This window comes from Planococcus citri, chromosome 4 (assembly GCF_950023065.1).
Source record: "Planococcus citri chromosome 4, ihPlaCitr1.1, whole genome shotgun sequence".
Classification (NCBI taxonomy): Eukaryota; Metazoa; Arthropoda; class Insecta; order Hemiptera; family Pseudococcidae; genus Planococcus; species Planococcus citri.
The window spans coordinates 29201832-29224153 of record NC_088680.1 but is presented as its reverse complement, the minus strand read 5'-3'; the positions used below and the strand labels follow the sequence as shown (position 1 = coordinate 29224153).

General features: G+C 32.7%; 1 protein-coding gene across 2 annotated transcripts in view; it reads right to left on the bottom strand.

Annotated features, from left to right (window-relative positions):
- Gfrl (Glial cell line-derived neurotrophic family receptor-like) overlaps positions 1 to 22322 on the bottom strand; it is a 236029-nt gene that overhangs the window by 113900 nt on the left and 99807 nt on the right. The window contains exon 1 of one of the 2 annotated variants that reach the window (XM_065359937.1): positions 16305 to 16323. The exons of the other annotated variant lie outside the window; for it this stretch is intronic. The gene's annotated coding sequence lies outside the window, so the exon portion shown is untranslated. Of the gene's footprint in view, positions 1 to 16304; positions 16324 to 22322 lie in introns of those variants that run through there. 2 annotated transcript variants of the gene reach the window in all.

Here is a 22322-nt window from a genome sequence, read left to right as displayed (position 1 = left end):
ACACATTTTTCTTACAAGTAGCAAAACAATTCCTATCTAATCCAAAAAAATCATTTTTCTAACACCATCAACATAAAACCTCACTACATAGCACAAAGGTCATTCTCTAACAAATAAAAAATTATAATCTTTGGCACAAAATTCACTTTTCAATACACTTTTTAGCACAGAAAACAAATTTTGTCCCAAAAAACAGCTCTGACCCAAAACATCAATTGTTGACGAAAAGTACTGCTTGAAACAAAAAAAAAACAATTTTTGCTCCAAAGTGAACTTTTAAAAAAAGGAAAAAAAATGACAAGAACACGACACTCGACCATTAATCAGGTTCATCAGGTAGTTACCATCATCGAAAATGCGTTGGAGGGGGAAACGTTTTGCTCGGTGGTGTTTTTGGATGTTGCAAAGGCATTTGATACAGTCTGGCACAAAGGACTGATTTACAAGTTATCAAAAATTCTTCCAGGCAACCGATGTCGACTGATTAAGTCGTACTTGAATGAGAGTCTTTTGACACAAAAAAACTTCTTTTGGGGCACAAAAAACCATTTTCAACACAAAGTACATACCAATTTTTGAAACAAACACCACTTTTTGAGGGAGGAAGAAAATCTCAATACAGAGCTTCATTTATTCACAAAAAAAACTTGATATTTGAATCAATTCGACTGAAAAAAAACTGTTTCAAAACACACAAAATTTCTGATTGAAAAATTCAATTTTTTGACACAAAAATTCACATTTTTTTTTGGAAAAAACGCTACCTGAGTTCACACAAAAGGCATTTTCCAACACAAAGAATAGGCACAAAACACCTATTTTTCATTTGGAGCAACATTTATGTACCTGAAGCGATTTTATGGTTGATTCCGAATTCAGAACTTATATTCACTTACATGTTCAATTTTTTGTGTGCCGGGGGGGGGGGGGGGGTAAAAATATGTACAAAATTCAAATTCTTTTTTTGAGATGTACCTGCTCACTTTTACACAAAAAAAGCTTATATTCACATTGAGAACCTTTCTAATTAAAAATTCGTTCAATTTAATAACCATAATATGTCCATATGATTACAATTAACATAATAATTAATACTGAAGCCTAATTATGGGAGGTTATTTTCAATATTGAAGCTAAAATAAATAAGTAACGAATTTAGCAGGTTTGGATTAAGCTTACAAGCACGCGTATATACACGTCTTGTTCAAACGTGAAATGTATGAATGATCGAGCCATTCTTTAAACAAATACTACAGCATTTTTTTTTTTACAATCAAGTGCCAAGAATTCACTCGAGTATGTTACAAGCATCGTAACCCACTAAATAAATAAATTCCTTTACGATTAAATCAATATTAAGCTATTAAACTACTGACATCAATTGCCGCCACAAAACAAAGAATAACCCAATTCTAAACCACTATACCTTATACGTATGTACCTCAATACTACCGCCTTCTAACAAACAAAAAAAAAGAAAAAGAAAAAGAAAAAAAGACACTCTCAAGTGACCTTTAAAATACAAAAAAAAAAAAAAACTAAAAAGACATCGCCGTAAACATTACCTATTTATTGATACACGTTGAATATTTCATGTAAATATTTCCAAATATACCTTTATACCTCCTACTACCAACCTACCTTAACAATTTCTCTGAATAAGCTAAAATCAAATCGTTCGCCGTACATACTACATAATACAATAGGTAAGTACCTATAAGTACATAGTTGAATACTACAATCCTTACTAAATATATCCTTCTTCGCCCATAAAGACTTTAAATCTCGCTTAGATAATGTTAATAGCTTCAAAATAGACATCGTCTATACAATATCGTATACGTATAGTTAAAGGTAATCGTATTTAAAGTAGGTATAATACAGCGATGAAAAAAAAAGTGAAACCCTTCTGATCGATATTTACGTTTCGTTAAAGGTTTACCATGTGACGGCGCCAAATATTAACTACCGCTACTTAGCATTGTTTATTGTTTAGGGAAAAGAGCCAAGCTCATTATGAGAAACGCTCTCTACAGCTACACACGAGCGCATTGTCTTCATCTTTTTCAAACACGATGCTTTAAACAACATACATATCCGCAACCTACCCATACTTGAAAATGATGCTCGATTCAACGAGCTTTTTTTTCTGCTTCTGTCGTCACAAATTCACCTTTATAGTTTTTTAAAAACCTCTAAACTATTGTTGGATTTGTTTGATGTTGATGTTTGGACAATACTGGCTGTGTTAACATTTACCCTTCGTACGTCTCCTTTCTTTTCCTTTTTCATCCACCATTTCATATTACAGTATCGTATACGTGTACATATATCGAAACTTTCTCAACAAGCTGCGGTTCCAGTTTTGCTTCTGGTACCTTATACCTTAGCTATATACGCGGATAAAACCCCATTTGGCGAGGTTACTATAATTTTAGCCACTGAAATCGATAATCGCATAAGGTAAATGCAACCAAGTGAAAAGTTATAAATAACTAACGCCTTCTGACAGTGCCTCAAGTTGCCGAGTTAAGTTTGCCCGTCGTCTTCTTCGTCGTCGTCGTTAACTTTGTACTCGGCTATAGTCTCGTAGTTTCGGTGCAAATCCACCCCACTGTAGCTACATGTACGTAAAGGTATCCAATACCCATACGAATAAGTATCCAAGGTTCTTCGAAAAATATTCATTTGAAAATCAATACGTATCAAATCATTCGTGAACGAGAAATCGCTTGAAAAAATTCTACAATTAGATTTTAATCGTGGAAATTGGAAAAAAATTCAAACGAAGTGAATTAAAATTGTTTCGAAAAAATTCCAAAAAAATTGTTCAAGAATAAAAACACAACAAACTAGGGAGGGAGCAAATTTAAAATGCAAAAAATCAAAAAATTCTTTCGTTCATTCAATTTGATCTACTCTTCAACCTGATGCTAATTTTCGAACCATTTCTGAACAATAATAGGGAAGGGACCCAATTCCCCTTCACAGAAAAAAAATCAAATCCCATACGTGATTAAAAAATAAAGCCTTTATATTGTCATCTAATCTTCATCACTATTTCCACATTTTCTCCCCAGGAAACGGACACCGATGGCGATCATTCCATGCTGAAGAAAGATCCCACGATAATATTATTAGGTCGATTCTCGTATTCGAAAACAGTATCAGGTATCGCGCGATGAAATTATAAAATACTCGTAATACTTGAGGCGTGATGGGTAAAATAATCACGTATACGAATCGAAAAGCATATACTTAAACCAGCGTATATATTGGAATAAGTTATGGGGGTTAATTCGCGGTTGTGCGAGAGTTACCTACCGTTCGATTCGTCCTATAGGTAGAAAGTATTACGCTAAAAAGGACGAGTTAGGTTACACTCTTCGCACAGCACAGGTAGGCCCTATACATGAAAACAGACACGGAAGACGAGGATCGAGGAAATACACTACGTATACCTAACTGTATAAAATATTTCAACTTTGAAACCGGGTGAAAATCCGATTGGTGTTGCGAGCATAGAAATTTATTAAAACTTGCCGCTATATCGTGTATATTTATACTCTTAATGCACATGTATACCTACCTACTGTATAGCTGCTCTTCTAAGTTGAAAGTTGGGTAGTTTTTATAATTTTATAACACCGATACTCGACGTCGAGTCGTTGAAGTAGTCGTATTGGTGAGCTAAGCTCGTACTATATACGACAAAATATAAATATACAGTATTGTACTCGATGTCGATGGATAGAGAATTTCCCATACTTATGCTCGAGTGTCGATTTTTCAAGGGGAATCGTTCGTTAAAGAATTGATGGGTGATTGAACCTTTCGTCGTAAATTGAAAAAAATAATTCGCGTTGTGATGTGCTCAGACATCAATCAAATAAGGAACGTTATCGCATTTCAGTCGTAATTACAACAATTGGTTGCCAAAATTATCGAAAATTGAGTGAATAAAAATTCGACTCGACTTGAATTTAAAAAAAAAAAATACATCAATAAAGCCAATTTGATGAAAATTTGATTTGAATTTTTCAATATCCCAACACTTCATTTTATGTAGTGAAATTCGTTTCCATTTCGAGTACAAAATGGGAATTTATCTCAAAATTTATTTGATATTGATACAGATTGAAAATTGCTTTCAAATTTCATCGATCTCAGTCAATTTTCTCAACATTTCTGCAGTCTCCTATTTTATGTATTTTTTGATGAAAGATAATTTTAGAACCCATCATCACAATCCTACCACCTTCATAAGTGAAAATTTCACATGAGATTTTTTCAGTTTTTTTTTTTGATTTTTAAAATCGATTTTGTAATTTAGAAAATGACCCCCCCCCCTCACATTATACCAGTTACGAGTTAATCCAGGAATTCTCTTTCTTACAAATGGTTCTCAAAGTATTGTATTTTCTCTTCCCTGTCATGCTTATTTTCAGCACATTTTGAGTCTCGGAACATAGCTAAACGATAAAAAAAAGTTGTTTTAACAGCATTTTCCATCCCACAGACAGCCTGTTTCGGTCGACAAATTTTGTGCATGATCACATTTGGATTAAACGAATCAAATAACTTAATTTTCATCATTTTATTGTGCTCAATTTATTCCAAATTTTTCATGAAAAAGGAGATGATTAATGAAAATGGATGCAAAAGTAAAAAATGTTCTCAAAATTGAGCTAAATCACCGTGAAAATGGCGAAAATTGGGGTAATTTGACTAGTTGAATTCATAGTGGTGCAAAAAAAAAACATTGATAAAGGGAATCATCAATTGGGCAGGAAATGAGGAAATGCTAATTAAATATGCTTTTTTGATCATTCAGGTATGTTCACTGTTCAGCCACTCAAAAAGAGCTGAAATATCCAATAAAAATATTAAAAAAAAACAACCGAGGAATTTTGAAAGAAAAATCCATCAACTCAAAACCAGTAGAAATGGAAGTAGAGGGGTCTTTTAAAAATTCAAAACCCAATTTGGGAGGGCAAAACAGCTGAAAAAAGCATAAAAATTAATGGAATTTGTGCGGGGATTTATTTACAAGCCGAATTTTGTACCATGGGCAGTAAAAAACTTCCAAGATCGATCAAAAAAATGTGAAAATGCCGAATTTTGAGGTCATAATCATATTTTAACGCCAGCTATGAAGGGGAGCTGAGTATTTTTTTTTAAGGAAAAAAATTTGAATTGAATTTTAGAAAGGAGGAGTCCCGATTTTTTAGCACCAAACAGCTATCGACTCGACCATTCTTAAAATAATATTGTAATTAATGTCCCAAATACGAATCCGTGGTTAGTTAACTCAAAACGGCTATTTTAGGACTCCAGGGGTTCCCAAACCAAAGTTGTGAATAAAAGAAGAATTTTAGGAACCACTGATTGTGAGTGTTATTTTCAAAAACTTTTTTAGCGTAAAATATCTATGCCAGATGATTTTTCTATTTTCGGCCCTTCGGGACAGAAATGGGGGAGGGGTTGATTTTTGGAAAATTTTGGAACCACCATTTTGAACCTACCCCATTGAACCCCGTCAAAAAGCTTTTTACAGTTTATTAGCATCTGAAAGACCTCCATCTTACCAAATTTTGAGCTCAATAAAATTTTGCGGTGGTACTCAAAAATCCTATTTTCAATTTTTTTTAAAATTTCGATATTTTGGGAACCCTTGAAAAACTAGAAACCTGCGATTTGTGCCAAACTTAACTTTTTGAGGTATATATTCAACTATCTCGATGGAAAAGTTTAATTGAGCTTCCTCTATATTGGTAATTTTGAACTCTTTTTTCAGACCCCCCCCCCCTTTAGACACCACTAAAAAAATTGAAGAATTTGTAATTAAAACACACTAGCAAGTGCTAGATAATAATTAATCCTATATGAAATTGATTGAAATACGTAAAAGAAAATTTGCTCCCAGAAATCTCTCGGGAAAACATTTCTGATTAAGTAAATATTGGAACTCGATTCAAGAAGTTTAAATTACAATGAGGTTCCATGAGGTTTTTCTCGGCTGATAAAACAACCTCTTCATTTAGCACTCTCCGATCATTTCAACGAAACCCTACATCGAAAAAAACATGTCCTAAAACTCCCGTACCTCACCAAAATTTCAGGTCCTGAAGTTCAGTTTTGAATTTTTTGGACGAATTTTTGAAGATTTTAAAGAATTTTAAAAAACTGTTTTGAGGATAATTTTTAAACTTCATCATGAAATTGGTAGGTTATAGATTTTTTTTTGAAAAAAAGTGAACGTATGTGAAAAATTCCTTCAATGGAGCTTCCACATATCAACAACTAGGCACTAGTTTTGAACCTTTCAGAAGCTTCCAACAATTTTTAAATTTTCTCCAATGGAGTAACATTAAAGGCCGTTGGGAAAAAAGTTTGAGTTTCTAATTAGAACTAAATTTTGAAATTCCCCTCCCCCCCAAAAAAAACTGAAAGAAAAAATGACGTTTAAAATAATTATGTACCTACAACAAATTTTCCAGGTTTTGATGTTACTTCACATTTTTTTTTCAAATCATTCCAATTTTTCAAGATTTCTAAATTTTTTGTAGGGGACTACTCGGCAGTTGAAAATTTGTAAATCCCTTAGTGTCATTCGAGCTGATGACCTCAAATTTTTTATAAAAATACTTTCAAACACAAAATAGACATTTTTCGTTAATCTTTTTTTAATCAATGTCTTAAATTCAATCATAACGATGCACGCCAATGAGATGAGTGAGTATGCGTGTTTTTCAAGTTTTACCTACGTCAAATCATGGCAAACCATTCCTGTGAAAATAATTGAAAAAGATTCCTACAGTTTTTATTGAAACATATTATGAAATGTCTTACGCACGAATCTATAGCTCTTACGTATGAATCTATAGCTTTTACGCACATGAAAACTCTTCTCTTGTACCTTTTCCAGCAACCTACATATGTTTTGACACATTTACTTACATCAATAAGGAATTCTCTGTCGTCATCTGGTTCCATGACGCACATTTTCCAGAAGAAAGCCCTTGCAAAACCCTTATATAAACAGCAAAAGGCTCATACGATTTATTAAGTGCTTAGGTAACCCTACAGTCAACATCACTTGGTCTGTAGATTTTCCTTCTTAGTTCTTTGTTGCGATTAGTATCAATTTTTTATCTACAATTTTTCTTCAAGTTATTTGTCGCGATTAGTATCAATTCTTCATCTAAAATTATGAGTCCAATGTCAGCACCTATTGATCAAATCATCAGTTGTTTTTCTAAAATGATGAGTCCAATGTCAGCACTAATTGATCAAATCAAATCAACAGACTTCATAAACAAGGTAAGCTTTCAATTAATTACTGCAAGCAAATATTTGAATAGTTATAATGATATTAGAAATTTTCTTCATATTTCATTCAGATTTGGTCATGGACAATTTCTCTTCCATCCCCTGTTTTTAAAGTCCATTTGTACCACAAAAGACCAAATTTTTTCAAAATCTAAATGGACTACATTTTTGCACTTCTCAGTGAGAATTTAAGCAGAAACCCAGCCAAATCACTATAAAAATCAATCAGATCTCTTCTGGCTATCAAAGAATTGATATCTTCTTTGCATAGCTGAAAGAGCCTTAGGGAGTATTCCTCTTCCAGTCTTCCCTTAACACATAGAATACAGAGTTGAGTTAACCTCCTCTTCCTTAGTTTAAGAGTAGTTGAATTAGGGAGGCCTGCTTAAGCATTGATTGTTGATAGATCACCTTTGTGTAGGCTGCGCTTTCATTGATTCTCATTGTGGCTGCTTCTGTACCTATTTAAGATCTTTGGTTTACGTTTGAAAGTCTTAAGGTCTTATAACCTAACCTAAACATAATCTGGGACTTGCTCCCTTAGAACTATTTGCAACTAAGTATAAGCCGTGTAAAGTTTGACTAAATGTAATCCACAATACACTCTCCTGATTTGTGTTTTATAAAAACTTCTTACAAATAAAAACTTCAAAACATCACGCGTGTTCATTTTCTTCCACTATAAGGGGGTAAAAAATCATGATATGGGGCAAAAAAAATGGGTTACTCAAATTTTAAGCAAAAAAAATTATTTCCTGAGGTCACCCTAATCAAACTTGTCAAATATAAAATTATGATGAAAAATGAACACTGATTTCAACGAGCTACATACTCAATTTACCTGTAAAACAATAAAGTCATGATGATTTTGAGAAATGTCCTTGGAGGGATAAAAAAATGGTATATTGCATCTACATATGTACATTGTAAATAGAATCTGATCAAGTGATCAAACTGTCGATAAAATAAAGCCTCTTCCCTCTTAATTTTTTAATTAGCAAATTTTATGATATGGATTATATATTGATGTAATATTGTATGCATGATTCCAAATTAATTAATGTTGTTTTATTGTTATGTTCACAGAGATCAGATGAACCTTGTGATATAGAAAAGGGAAACGTTATAAAGATTTTCATCAAGTAATAAATTGGTTCGAGTTAATACTTAATAGGTAGGAAAGAAGATAGGTATTGGAAGAAGAACGAACGAACGAACGAACGAACGAATTTATTTGCATCAGTATACATATACAATTTATAAGATATCCCCCCCAATGCGCAATTGCGCGAGCGAGGGGGGCCTCCTGCAAGAGTAAACATCAAAAGTACCTACACCTTACAGTTTTACACAATTTTTAAAGACATACACAGTGAAATAACCAAAAATAAATAAATAAATAAATAAATAAATAAATAAATAAAGTTGAATAATAAATGGATAAATAGATAAAACGAAAACAAAACGGAATGATGATAAATAATGATAAATATGGGGAGAATTTGACAAGGGTAAAGAATACATCAACCTGGAATAAACTAACAATTGCATTTGCAGAAGAATAACATGACCCTACATATTCTTGTCAAAGAGGAATGGAATTTTATGAGCATTGGGAAGTAGGAACAATATAGGATGATTGACAGAACCTAACCATATCACATAACCTTCATTAAATCAGTTTCCATTACCAAATAAAAATAAAAGTTTCTTCTACACGAAAATATAATTTATAAAAGGCCAAGAAGGTATCGAGAGGATATCTCGATATGATTTTAGAGATCTTGAAGATTTATATCAAATTAAAGCACATTTGATTCGATTACTTCACATTCGTGAATGCCAAAAGATATATCATCTCATAAATCGAGATATTTCAATTTTGTATAAAAAATTAGAAGGATCGAGATCCTATTTCCAGATTCATAATCGAACCATATCCATTAAATAAAAAAGATAAGTCAAATAAGACTATTTCATATTTACAACACTAAATCAAAAGCCTTTTAATTAAGGCATATCGTAACAAGGGACCTAAAACCTACTCCACCACATCATGGCAGAATTGCCATTACTGGCAACTCCGCTGCTTAGGCTTCTACTCAGCCATATCAATGAGTTCAGTTTCAAGTAATTAAATCAATAACTCGCGAATAAATCAATCGAGAGAAAAGTCAATTCAAATCATTCAAAATTTTCATTTTTTGGAGGGTGGATCGTGAGGGGAGTATTAATAAATTCAGCAAATATGGCCTTGTGATACATCAAAATATGTGAGGGCGCATACGGAAAGGGTCCTTATGACCAAAAAATAAAAAAAAAAAAAGTTCTCTGAAATTGTCGTAGGAACCCTTTACAGAGTTCCTACGGCAATTTCAGAGAACTTTTTTTTTTTTTTTTTTTTGGTCGAATGGACCCTTTCCGTATGCGCCCTCACATATATGTTTTTTGACCGTATTGTCCTCCAATGTAAAAAATATTGCCATAATTGAAATCTACGGCCCAAAAAACATATACTTATTTTGATGTATCACAAGGCCATATTTGCTGAATTTATTAATACTCCCCTCACACCCCACCCCCCAAAAAATGAAAATTTTGAAAAATTTCGGTGCCTAAAAATCATCTTAGCCATAGAGCATTCCATTAAACTGCTTGAAAATAATTTTTAACCCGATTTTGTAGCTTTTTATGAGAATTTAGCTCAAAAACATGAAATTTGTCAAATTTGCTCCCCTTTTGACCCAGTCTGGCGGGGCTTTGGCGGCACTTATGGGTCGGCAGACCGATATATTCAGATTCAGCGTGAAAAATGCTATAATTAGGCACCAATTTTAGCCATTAGTTTTCTCAGCTGAAAGTTCAGAAAAATTTTGAACTTTCGAGCTTTCACTGAGCTTTAAAGCAGCAGCTGCGGATCGGCAGACCAAGTACGTGTTTTCAAAATAGGGGTATGTATACTAACTTTTGAGACCATCCCCAGCTTTCAGTTATTTCGGCCCAATCGCAGTGGTATAGCTCTTGGACTAATCAAGGCGGTGATTTTAATTGCAAACCTGAGATGTTGAAACTCAACGTTATAGCTGTCAGGGTAACCCTTCATCAAGGCGCAATTCTGAAATATATGGCTACAGACGTGCTATGCCCAATTCGTCAATACATCCGGAATGCTGCAAAAAGGCCACATTTCATGTCAGAAAATGAGAAAATTTTAAAAGATGTCGAAGAAGCTATGTTTAGCATAATTGAACAGTTTATTTCTGAAACAATAATGATGTCAATAGCTGGTGACATAGAACCTACTCCAAAGTTTGCCACTGGTGGTCATTACACTTCAGTCACAGTTCTAGCTGAATCCAATATGTATGAAGTAACCAGCGTTGAAAAATTCACGAAACACATAATTAAAGCCACACTACAAATTGAGAATATTTCTATGAAACTTGATCAAGTACGTGTATACTGGGAGAATGTTTGTCTGTCAACGTCACCACAAAAAGAAGAACCAGAATCATATTCTGATTCAGATGCGTCTCAGTAATTTAATATCGTAATGTTCATTTTCTATTTGTATATATTTTTTGTATGTTCATGTTATTACATATTTAATTTGTCTAAATGTAAGAACAACTTAAAATCTTTTTTTTTTTTCAAAATTTTGGCATTTCTACATTCACCTAATTAATTAATAAATTTATCACAATATTGCATCTCTAAAATTGTGTTATTTTGTTTACGTTTGTTGATTTTTTCATCAATTGGAACTCCAAACAGTGCAACTATAACGAGGCGGAATGAAAATTCTCAACAAATTTTTTTTTTAAGTCAACTTCAGCGAATGAAAAATTATTAGAAAGGGTATAAAAAAAGAAACATTTTTGGTTTAAAAGACACCTACGAGCAACTAGGTAAATAAAGTACAAAAACCTGAAAATACATACTTGAAAGAATTTCACCATTTTCAGCAAATAATACAAATTACCTTTTTTAAAAAAAATCACCTTAAGTAGGTTTATAAAAAAAAATATATGTTTAGTTTGGAATTCAAATTGAAAATTCATTTCTAATTGAGGATTTTTCTCAAAATAACTTTTTCCTTTTGAGAACGAAAAAAAAAAAAAAAAAACTAGACAGCTAAGCAAAGCTTAGCTGCAAAGTGTGCGTAGCTAGCTGCCTTTTCTACAGCTATAACCGCTATTACTCGTACATATCTAAGTAGTGCATGCCTCTAATTTTTCAGAATTCTCATTATCTTCATATATATTACATACAATAATTCATATCATTTTCAAGTTCACATTATCTACAACTTATAGAACTTTTAATTAATTTTTGGAATTCTCAGTGTCTCTAAATGACAAATTTTCATATTTTGTTTAGAATTTCCATTGTCTTCAAATTTATAAAATTTCAAACCAATTTTCAGAATTTGCCTTTGATTCTAAAATTATTAAACCATATAAAATATGTTAAGAATTCGCATTGCCTCTAAATTGCACAAAAAAAATATGGGTAATTTTTACAAAAAATTTTGACTACATATTTAGCACAATAACCGGATCCCATTCAAAAATACATAATTATAAGTACAGATAAAATTTGTTTTGAAAATCAGTAATTTCTAACTGTTCAGTTACAATAATAATTTTTACTGTAATCTTATAGTAAAAATCATCATTTTAATAAATTTTGCTGTAACATTAGTAAAAATGATTTTGTTTTAATAATTTTTACTAAAGCATGATAATAAAAATTACATAAACCAAATTGTGTAAAAATTATTCATTTTAAAGTAATTTTTATATCATAAAAAGTAAAAATTACTCATCTTAAGGTAATTTTTACTGTACTTATGGCGCTATAGGTTTAGTAAAAAGTATTTGAATAAATGAAATGAAAATTCATTTAGCAAAATAATATCATCATATTTCATAACTTTGTTTTTATAAATTAAAATAAGGGGGCTACAGGGTTCAAAATTCGTTTTTTTTGCACCAGCATCATGTACTCACTCCACAGCATTTACCTATCCAATATTTCCAACGAAAAATCCGTCACCTATACCTACCTACCTGATGGGGATTCGAACCTGGGACCCTACAATTCCTATTCCTACCTACATGCCCTAACCATTCGACTACGGGTTCACATGGAGGGTTTGGGCATTAAAAGAATATATTTTTTGGGTAAACGCCCCACCAAACCACTCCCACTTGGAATATACAGCTAACAGATGAGGGGTGTAACAGGGTACAATGAGACAGCTGATTTGAAAAGCGGAGATGGAATAGACTGGGGGTATAGCAGGGTACAATGAGCGGCAGGTGTTTTGCAAGTCCCCTTTCTCCTTTTTTAGGAATTTATGCATTAAAATAATGAACTAAAATTGCAATTACTCAGCAATTACCCATCCGAATTGAATGAAAAATAATCTATTCCCTCCGCCTTAATAATGATTCTCAAATGGTGTCCAATAGGTACAAAAAACGGTTGAATAGTTTAAGAGAACATTCATGTATAATGAAATTTCATTTCTCAAAGCGAAACCAATAGTGTGCTACGCACACTAAAAACATTGTGAGTAGGTACTTTCAAATTTCAAGCTAGAATTTTTTGAAGCTCCAATTTTCAAAATGTAACCAAATTTCGTGATCGTAAAGAGTGAAGTAATCCATCATCCACCCCTCCTAAAATCAATGGTAGGTAAGTATAATGGGATAAGAGAGGTATCGAATTTTCAAATAGTCCCCCTTCAGAGCATTAAAACCGAAAAATTGAAATATCACCAAAAAAGTGCGTCAGACTGCCTCGAGCAAAATTTCCTCCAAAAATGAAGGGCAGTTACAATTTTACAAATTCTTCAATGTCTAACTATCCGAATCATGAATAGTGAGAAAGTTCTCATAAATCTTGGAAAAAGCAAGTACCTACCTATGTTAAAAAAGTATGCGAAACAAAAATGAAAAAATTCGCAGGTAACTGTATCAACAAAATCTCACTTTCAATTTCAACAAATCCAACACCCTTGAACCGTTTTCCTCCCTTAAAATAAAGAACATTTTATCGGCTATAACCACCAGACTTTTCTTACACACTGGTAGAAATACTTAAGCCTATTTGAAAAAAAAAAAAAAAAAACGAAAACAGGAAAATTCAAACAGAAAAAAAACGAGTTTCTTCGGATGATAGAATTACGCGCTAATGCACTCCTTAACTTGACCCTTTTTACAACTCGGGTAGTATAAAAAAATAAACCTCAAATAGAAATTTTAGCGCTTTTTAAAGCTTCGTTGAAAGTTTATTATTTCCTAAAAATACGACTTATCCGCCCGCGTTTTTTTTCAGCCTTAATTCGATCTTCTTCACGGCCGCCTTATCCCTCAAAAAATATTCGCGATTTTTACAATTCAATAATTGCCTTCAAAATACACCTAGTACATTAAAAAGCTAAAGGTACTAATACACCTATGATTGTGGCAAACATTACGATTCCAACGCTCGCTACAGTTACGAGTAAAAAGGGGGGAGTTAATAGGCAAACGAGAATATCAGATGCATATCGCAAAACACAGAAAGCTTTTAAGTCTTCATTTATAAAACAATCTCGCTGATATGACTCGAATTAAAATTTTCTCATCGGTAAGCAACTGAACCCGAATATAGCAAATTATTTAACGCCATTGTGATCGTCTGCTTGCACCGACGTACACACAAAGAACACGAATGGAAAACTACCGCATAGAGAATTCTGCTTACGACTCGTGGCGACCATAAGATCGCTATTTTATACGAAGCTGCAAACTAAATAATCTAAATTGCGTAAAAATACCCGCATTAATAATTTCTCGAAAACACAAAGAAAAAGCACACCGCACTGCCGCGCCGAGCGGCATATCGAACATGTTGGAAATTTCCTTTTCGGATTCGATATCCATTAAGATTATAGTACAACAATAACTCCATTATCCGAGTTTAATTATACTGAATCAACAACGAAGAATAAGAATGAAGGATAAAGTCGAAACGAGAGCAAAAAAAAAACAAACACAAATGAAATCTTTCCGCCAGCATTATCATAAATAAAACAAATTCTAAAAATATCCTCACTTTGAAAAACAAAATTGCAAATTTTTTAATATCGTAAGTTTTCGATATCGATGCAAATTAGTAAGATTTGAATATTAGGGTAATTTCTCCTTTGCCTCTTTTTTCCCCTCTCTTCAATCTCCCCTCCCCTCTCTCACCTCCTTCATCATCTCACATCTTTCTTCTTCAGTTCTTTCTCTTCGTTATTTTTCTATTGTACGCGGTCTTCGCAAATACGTCAGCAATAACAAAAGAAATTATTTCGATACCTTAAAGGCCTATACTATTTCATGAGTCAGCGTGGCTTTTTTCACAAAGGTTCTGCAAACTGTTATGTTTACGTAGGGGAAAAAAATAACAGGTCGAAAAATAAGTGAAATGAATAAAATTAAAATGAGCTACGTTAAAAGAAATTTTTTCAACAAAAAAAAAAAGAAAGAAAAAATGCTTTCATTTCAAAAAAATACAGGGCAAAAATATGCATTTATACCAACTTGCGTTCTAAATTTTCAAGAAGTAGTCTAAGAACTTCGACTTTAAATTTATTTTATTTTTTCAACCTACAAGACTAGAATGAGTTGGGTCGAAACAACATATTTTTTAAAATTTTAGAGTCGCCATGACGCTTGAAATGGGAAACCTTGTATTTATGACACGATAAATTTTTTATTGGAAAATTTAAAGGAGAAAACGAATAGATATTCGAAATTTTCCAATATATATTTCAAACGTATGAACATTTTAATGACGTGAAATATTGAACGAACTCGTTTAGAATTTTAATCGAGCAATTTTTTTAGCCCTTTCAACGAAAAAACAAACAATTTTTTAATCACTTTTTGTATATTTGTTCAAGGCTTGTCATCCCTATCAATATTAACATTTTCGAAAAATGTCTCAAACTCAACCCCACCACCTTTTAATCCTTCTGCCTTAAGTCGACATTTACCTACTCGAAATCACACATTGTTTAACGCGAACTTCATCGAGTCTTAAATTTCATCCAAAAAGAGTACTATTCGAAACTAATTATAGTTTCGAGTTAGGCCTGGGCAAATTTATGCTTCGTTAAATTTCCATACCTCGTGGGAAAGCAAATATTACATAACGAACTTTTACTATTTATTACTCTAAGAGACAAATAAAGTTTGAAGTTGGTTCAACGACATCGTTGCGCTGATCTTAATGTACGATGACATCTAATGCTTGTCGCTTTTTGTTAGTGCCATAAAATAACACACAGCTATGGCTCTGACTGCAGAGCACACTTTCTGGATTTCATTTTCTCGTTTTGTATAATTGCAATAGTGTACGTTGGTTCGTGAATCGCGATTTCGTCTTCAGTATCGTTCCATCATCATCGTATACATCTAAACGCGCGTAAATAAATTTGAACCAATTTTACATATTATTCGGATCACGTAATGAAAATTTTACTCAGATCGCACATAGTACTCATCCATCAAATAGGATTTGAATAAGTAAACGAACCGAAGGATTTTGTACTTTTCACGAAGGGAAATTAATCATATTACGAGTAATTTCAGTACCTATAGCCAACCATTTCTTCCTGCGAATGATTTCACGAATCGACCCAAAAACATAGTGAATATCAGCCAGAAATTGTGTAATATTTATTTCGATAGAATTACCATTCACGAGTATCACGACAATATTCAAACATGTCTTGGCTTACAAATTATAAAAACAGGAAACCCAGTCTCGATAACTTTTGTATTGGAACGTTAGTCGATTAAATATTGAACATTGTAATTCATCAAGTAGAAACTAGATACCTGTTATTAACCCCACCCCTGCCTTTTCAATCCACTTTTTTCTTTGATGAGGTCATAAAAACGTGAAAATATCAATAGTTAGCAACTCACCACTTGTAATTTTCTAATTAATCGAATCAGCCAAACGAAGTAACACGATATTAACATACCTGAAACAAAAAAAATACATTCAAGGGTTAATTAAGATTAAGTACTACAAGCAAAATTGTATTGTTTTAAAGGAAGAAAAAATAAAGAATAGAAAGAATAGTGGTTCCGAAAATACTGTATCTTTAAGTAAATCGAGGGATAAAAAGGGCTATAATTTTTCCCAAACTTTCAAAAAATGAGAAAACTAAAATTGGAAAAATTTCTACGATACTTGATTCTTTTCAAACCCGAAATAAAACTGGACTCTCTTGAGGAGCTAGATGTTAAAATAACGCATTTTTCAAAATTGTGAGTTCCAAGTCTTTTTTTGGGTTTCAGTTTACGTTCTGAGAGCAAACGATCATGGTTTGAAATCTTTTCACTTTATTCTCCCTCTCAAGGTTCAATTTTCGAAAACACTAGAAAAATTGTAAAATCTAATCTCACTCTTTGGCCTTCGAGTTCTTTCTTTTCACGAGAAAATAGTTGCCTGTTTTTTTGATTTTCCTTCATGTTGAAAAAAATGGTACTGGGGGCCCCAAAGTTGAAAAATATTTTAAGAAAGTGATGAATAATTTTTTCCAATTTCCAATCACTCACCTCCTGTACTTCCACGAACAAACCCTCTCTCGATCTATCAAGCAGTATTGGTTCTTTTTTACAAAACCCAAAAAATCGAAAAAATCAGAAAAATGAAATAGAAGAACAGTCAATGAAAATTCTTCATGCATTCCTACAAGTAGGTAATTTTTGTGCCGGAATTCTCCCAAAATATAACCTCCTTTCCAAGAAAAACATTTTCCTTCGATTTTTCAGGTAATAGGGGTTCTTCTATGCAAACCTTCCAAAGTCAAAAAATCCCCCCAACCCCCCCCCCAAATGAGACAAAAGCTTTAAAAAAATTTTTATTCTATACCAGAATTTCTATAATTGAAAAAAGATCTCTGTATTCCTCTCGAAATTGTTTTGAAAATTTTTTTCAATAATTTCATTATTCTGGTTGTGAGTTACTCTACGGTGAGGAGGGTCTGTACAGAGAGACCAAAATTTAAAGGGCTTCGGGCACAAATTAGTTTTTAGTTCGAGAACTTAAACATTCTTCATTGGGATGGAGCGAAAAAAAAATTGAACGAGTCCCAAACAAGGCCAACGAGAGCCAGTGTGCTAAAAACTGTCGTTCTTTTTTTGCAAAAAATTCCAAAAAATGATTTTTTTTCAAAAATTATCAAAACTTTTGCCTTTTTTACAAAAATTGAAGAAACGCGTTGTTTTTTGCTAATGACTGCCAAAAAATTTTTGCTTCCTGCTAAAATCGTCAATCATTTTGTGTTTTAAAAAACTGACAAAAATTTTTGCTTTTTAGCAAAATGGCTAAAAATTGTCATTTTTTTTACAAAAAAATTCCAAAAAGTAATTTTTTTTCAAAAATTATCAAAAACGATCGCTTTTCTCACAAAAATGGAAAAAAGAGTCATTTTCCGCCAACGATTGCCAAAAAATTTTGCTTTTTTGACAAAAATGCTCACTTTTTATAAAAATTATTGTTAAGTAATGTAATTTCTTTCAAAAATCACTCAAAAGTCTCTCCTTTTTGCCCAAAATTTCCAAAAATGATAATTTTTTTAGATTTTTGCTAAAATTTTCAAAGTGTTGTTTTTCAAGAAAAATTGTCAAAAAATCTTGCTTTTCCAAAAATATACAAAAATTTTTGCATTTTCTAAAAACCGCTAAAAATTGTAGTGTTTTGCAAAAATTAAAAAATTGTCCAAAATTTTGCTTTATCTGACAAATATTGCGTAAAAATGTCATTTTTTTGCCAAAAATTGCCAAAAAGTACCTACTTACTGTTTTTTTTTTGAATTCTCAAAATCTTGATTTTTGGTGAAAATTGACAGAAAATACTCGATTTTTAGTTTCAAACTACTTTTTAAAAGGACAATTCTGACCATTAAGTGCTCCTTTTTAAGATTTGTATTTTTTTTCAAAATTTATAAGTAATTCTTTACAGTTTTGTAATTTTAAATTCTCAAAATCTTGATTTTTGGTAAAAATTGACAGAAAATACTCGATTTTTAGTTTAAAACTAGTTTTTAAAAGGACAATTCTAACCATTAAGTGCTCCTTTTTAAGATTTGTATTTTTTTTTCAAAATTTGTAAGTAATTTTTTACAGTTTTGTAATTTCAAAGCATTGGCCCTGACATGCATGCGGTCATCTGACAAAAATTTGCAGACACTTCGAAAAATTCGCGGTCCCCGTACAAGTGCAGCCCCATCCCCATCCCCTCTCACCGGGCCTGGCCCCAGAGCTTCAAATTTTCATTCTAAAAAATTATGGAACTCAAAAATCTTTGAAAAACTCTCCCTGTTTTTCAACTCTTGGATAAAAATTAAAAATCGATCGAGTACATAGGTATGCTCTGGAAAGTCAAAAAAAAAATGTTGAGGAAAAGAGATCAAAATCTGCCAGGAAGTGATTAGAATGGTAAAGGACTGATGGACCACGTAATCCGAACTCAGTTAATTAAAAAGAGAAGAAAAAATCACATTCTGTTTGTCTTCTCAAATTTTCATTAAAAAACCCGCATCTTCTTCGAATCACCCTGTAGTTACAATATAAAGAAAATTGCACACTTTGAATCACTTTCGACAGTAAATAAAATTCGATTCAAATTCCAAATCTAATTCCCACATTCCGATAATTTTTTCTCCACGATAGCAAAATAGAACGAAATAACATCGCATCGAGACAATATAAGTACGCACATATACGAGAACGTGATTAAATTTACACACAAATCTCAAAAATCTTCCATCATTCGTTCCAATATATGTAGTAGCTGGAAATTCCACATCCACATCCACATCGCAACGAAATGATTTACAACATCGTATAAAACTGATTTGCTGGTTGGAAGAAAGAGAGAAAATCGTATCGGTATATTTCATCGGTGCTCGGTGGTGCTGCAGCTGAGGCATCTCGCTAAGTGAAAAATGATCACCGAGTGTCTTCGAGTTGACGCGAGAGAGTAAATCCGTCGCTGTCGCCGTCAAAACGATACGAGAAAACGCAACCTGAAACACATCTATCTCTTCATCTCATCCGGCGCTCTCGTCTCTCTCTACCACTGCTTTTCTACATAGCAAGCGAACTCGATGCAATTTCACGCCGCAACAGCATAGTACATACAAACAAATGGTTTCAAAAAAATGTAATTTTCAATTTAGTACCTTTTAACTCTTTCAACTCTGTCACTTTTGAAAATTATTCTTCATTTGGTACACGTAATTACCTCGTTACACGGACTGTATTACGAGTAGGCATACGCATGTCATTGTACTCGTATAATCATAGCATGTGTTTCTGTTTAGGCAAAACACTGTTTTGGTTGATACTTATCTACATGTTATGAGAGTATACACACACACACGAGCTATGCCACTGTAGGCAACACGCGTTTCATACACTCTGTTGAATAGTAATTCCATTAGCGAGTACATAATTCGACTAAACAACGCACGTGAAAATTATTCTAAAAACTGCTTTACCTTTTTGTAATTTAATATGAAGCTAGTCAGACTGTTTGAAACAAAAAGCTCGCAACTTGTCGAATTACGTACGTATGCCTACGTACAGCCTTCCTGCTCGAATAAACATACTACACTTATCTATCGTTTTCACGGAAGCATGATCTTTTGGTTATTTTTGTTTATGTTAAGAAAAGGACACGAATTCATCCTACACGAGGAAATCCGCTACAAATATTCATAACGAAAATTCACGCCCTCATAAGCTTGAATTTTTCATCGGCTAGCACGGATTTCTTAAGGACTCGAGATGTATTTTTCATTGTAACTCGGTGGGTTTTAAAATTCATAAGACGAGGGAGTAAAAAAAATGAATGAAATGAAATGATGAAGGAACGAATCATTTTCGTAGCTTATTTATATAAATGTCTTAGTTGAGAATTCAAGGGAAAATCGTCATTCGAGATTGGAGAGCGAGGTAATAAGATATATGCGACAGGCTGTGCCTGCCTACTGCCGAGTGACTAACATTTAATGTAATACCTACAGCACATATTTTGTATTTAGACCCCAAAAATACAAACCAACTGAAAATGCCACCCTTTTAATCCAATAGGAAGATATAAATGTACTTACTTTCAAGTTACAACGTTTAAAAATTGATGACGAAATACGAATTTCAACCACTCAGAATTCAGTATTTTAAAATTAAAATAATTACAAAATAAAATTGACATGAAAATGGTTCAAAACTGAGAAAAAAATAGTAAAAGGTCAAAATTCATCCAAAAGTTGCTGGAAATGACAAAAATTATTGATAAGTAGAATACATATTATTTATTAAAAAACACTCACACATTTTTTAGCGTGAGAAGACCGACTTTTCTTCAAATAAAAATCTTTTACGAACGAATTGATTCACTTTTTTTGAAACATATTTTGTACAGCAATTGACCTGTTTATAATCGAATCGAATCATTTACGAACGATTGGCGATTAAATATGTAAATTGATTGAGTTCTTGGAGAATCATTCGCAAACGGATCACGATTGATTCGGTTTTTGTGAAACTATTGTATAGAAATTGATCCCTTTTCAAGCGAAGTGAATCAAATCGAATCAAATCGAATCATTCACAACCGATTGGCGATTGAGCAAACTGATTGATTTGTAGGTGAATCATACGCGAACGAGTTGATCAATAGTTACTGAATCATTCGCGAACGAATTGATTCATACAAGTGATTCGTTCGCGAACGAATCGATTCGTATAAGTGACTCGTTCGCGAACGAATCGATTCGTATAAGTGACTCGTTCGCGAACGAATCGATTCGTATAAGTGACTCGTTCGCGAACGAATCAATTCGTATAAGTGACTCGATCGCGAACAAATCGACTCATTTACTCAAGTTTTGATGAATCATTCGCGAACGAATTGAATATTTTTTGTGAATCATTCGCGAACGAATTGATTCGTATAAGTGACTCGTTCGCGAACGAATCGATTCATTTACTCAATTTTTGATGAATCATTCGCGAACAAATTCAATCATTTGCGAACGAATTGATTCGTATAAGTGACTCGTTCGTGAACGAATCGATTCATTTACTCAATTTTGGATGAATCATTCGCGAACAAATTGAATCATTTGCGAACGAATTGATTCGTTTAAGTGACTCGTTCGTGAACGAATCGATTTTTCAACTCAATTTTTGGTGAATCATTCACGAACGAATTGAATCATTTAATCAATTTTTGATGAATCATTCACGAACGAATGGATTCGTTTAAAAGACTCGTTCGCGAACGAATCGATTCATTTAATCAATTTTTGATGAATCATTCGCGAACGAATTGATTCGTTTAAAAGACTCGTTCGTGAACGAATTGATTCGTATAAGTGACTCGTTTGTGAACGAATCGATTCATTTACTCAATTTTTGATGAATCATTCGCGAACAAATTGAATCATTTTTGTGAATCATTCGCTAACGAATTGATTTGTATAAGTGACTCGTTCGTGAACGAACTGATTTATTTACTCAATTTTTGGCGAATCATTCACGAACGAATTCGTTCGTGTAAGTGAGAAGTGACTCGTTCGTGAATGAATCGATTCATTACTCAATTTTTGGTGAATCATTCACGAACGAATTGAATTATTTTTTGTGAATCATTCGCGAACGAATTGATTCATAATTTAAAGAATTGATCAATTCGTTTATGAATGATTCGCCAAAAATTGAGTTTTTCGAAGGTAAGCAATTTATTAAATTTGTAAATCAACTACTTAGGTAATCAATATTGAGGCTGGACATGATATCAAAAAATGCATTTCTTATCTTATGCGTAGAAAAATTTCAAAAACTGATTGAAGGCAGGAGAAACAATTTTGACTCGTCAACGAAGATGTATGCTATTATATGTTATCTCTTGCAGAAAAATTGGTT